This window comes from Lipotes vexillifer, unplaced genomic scaffold (assembly GCF_000442215.2).
Source record: "Lipotes vexillifer unplaced genomic scaffold, Lipotes_vexillifer_v1.1 scaffold426, whole genome shotgun sequence".
NCBI lineage: Eukaryota > Metazoa > Chordata > Mammalia > Artiodactyla > Lipotidae > Lipotes > Lipotes vexillifer.
In genome coordinates, this window is record NW_006779491.1 from 1,934,263 (window position 1) to 1,936,581 (window position 2,319).

The following is a 2,319-nucleotide window of genomic DNA, read 5'->3' on the forward strand; positions in this document are numbered from 1 at the left end:
TTGAATCCCAAGGACTTGGTGCATAGAACACACCATCTGCCATCCCATCTCCCACCTCCTCCTTTCTCGGCTTGTTCCAAATCATTCTTTACGTCTTAACGTAATTGCCACTTCTTTGGAGAGGCATTGAATCATGTGGGAGTCTCTCCTGCATGCCTGCTTCCTGCATAGTCTTTACCACGCTTGAAAATATTTGTTCAATGTCTAGCTTCTGCGTAGAAACTGAGGGCAGAAACTTTGTCTTATTCATCTTTCTATGCCCAGTACCCAGCACACAGTAGGTAATGCTGTTGAATGTCTCTTTATCCTAAAGAAGCTCTCGATGTGTTAAGGGAGCTTAACACATCAGATGAAGGGGGTTCTAACCCAGGCTGGAGGTTTAGGGAAGGCTTCTGGGAGGAAGTAACACTTGAGGTGTTTGGATAGGTTAACACGTTGGGAAGGGGGGCATTCCAAGTTACAAAAACAGAATATTTAAGAGGCACGGGTCTGAAACCACACAAGTGGAAGGCCTTGAATGCCATCTAGGAGTTAAGTTTTATAGAGAGGACATGCGCATATACGGCAGGGTTTTTAATAGGGGAGTGAAGTGGTCAGATTTTACAAATTTCACTGCAGGCTACGTTGGAGGCCAACCTGGTAGGGAGGTAAGACACGGCAACCAGCCGGGAGAATCTTCCCAAAGCCCCAAAGGCCTCCATTCAGGTTTCCCAGCTTGGTGGGACCCTGGCTGGGGCTGTGTTCCAGTGGTTCCAGGGGTGTGATCCCCAGTATCTGTACTCTGGGCAAGGTTGCCTTTGGGGAGGGGGTGGGGTGCCTGTGTCTGCAGCCCATCTAATGATGCAGAGGGGTAACCAAGGTTTGTATATTAACATTTATTAGCACCTCAGTGCTATGCCTATGGGTGTTTGTGTGCACTTAGGACAGAAGCCGCTGAGAACTCCAGGCCTGAACTCAAAATTCTGGGATTTCGAATCTGTTTAACAACTTGGCAGGGGTGGGAGGACTGGGAGGAGCCGCGCTGCAGCAAGCTTTCATTGGTTTCTAAGGAAGCCCGGCCGACGGTTAAGATGTCGCGAGAGCTTCTACCTGGTGACCGTTCCCGCACGCAAATTAGCAGAGACGCCAAGCCTGCGAAGTTGTAGGGAGTCTTGTACTTTATTTCTTAGATGGGTGAACCGCCCTAGTCTTTTTTGTCCCTGGCCAATCAGGTCAGTTCCTTTTTCCCCTTCTTCCCTATTGGCGCCCTCCTCGGAAAGAGCTAGGAGTTGGAGTCCTGCACCTAATGACGCATGGATGGCTGGGAAATACGGTTGCCTTTTCTGGGGGCTAGAGACATCCCCTTGGCCCTGCCTTTGGGCTATGCAGCCAAATGACCTGTTTCTCGACAAATAAAAAAAGGGTCGCAGGGAGGTGGGGTTTCCCAGAAAGCAGAACATCAGTGTCGGGGTCTTCTGAGGTGGTACCAATTCCTGCCGGCCACTTTTCTCCCGGTACCTGTCGCCATAGCAACAGCGCTCGCAGAACACCCGCCCACCTCCCACCCCCAACGCTCCCACCGAGTGTTTTTCCTTTTAAGGGTCGCGCTCGAGCCTGTGGCGTAGGTGGCTCTTGTGGGCATCCAGAACTCAGGTCTGAGGCATCAGCTGACAGGCCTGGTGGCCGTTTTCTTAACCCGTTGTCAGAGCTAAAAAGCAGCTATGACAACCCAACTTTTTTATTTGACAGGGCTCAAAGAGAGCAAGTTTACAACATGGCTTATGGGTTTTGCCTGAGGCGACCCTTCGGCACCTTTTTCACCCCTCACCACGCACACACGCACACAAGAGTCCAAGCCTCAGACAAGAAGCAGTTTATTGGCGAGACACATGGAGATGTGGCTGTCAGGCCTTGGTGCTTCCCTGGCTTCTCCTCACCCCTGTACTGCCCTTCTCCCAGTGTATCTCTGCTGCCGTCCACCAGGACCTGGGCTTAGCACCCAGGGCAGATGACTGCTCTTTTTGCTGTCTCTGACCTATTCTGCCATGTCCAGGTGTCAGGGCAGTTTGGGCTTCTCCAGGGCAGATAGGTCTGGCCTCTCCAAGTGTCCTCTTCCTGGCTAAGACCACGTCCAGCGGCCTGAGGCTGGGTACTGCCTGCCTCACAACGATACTCTCACCATCAGTAGGGTGGTCAAGATGGCCTTGCCTCACTCTGTCACCCTAAACCTCAGAAGTCTCATTGTTGCAGCTCACAGGTCTAACAAACCCTGGTTCAGGGTGCTGGCCTCCCAGGGGCAAGGTTGGGAGGGGTCAATTTACAGGTTAAGAGGCAGCAGGA

The 2,319-nt window shown here is 52.0% G+C and overlaps 1 protein-coding gene across 1 annotated transcript in view; it reads right to left on the reverse strand.

Annotated features, from left to right (window-relative positions):
• Window positions 1–1,836: 1,836 nt before the first annotated feature.
• The window catches only part of ZNF48 (zinc finger protein 48), a 4,169-nt gene continuing 3,686 nt past the window's right edge, over window positions 1,837–2,319 (reverse strand). The window contains exon 3 of the mRNA XM_007452731.1: window positions 1,837–2,319. This exon is cut by the window's right edge and continues 2,141 nt beyond it. The gene's annotated coding sequence lies outside the window, so the exon portion shown is untranslated.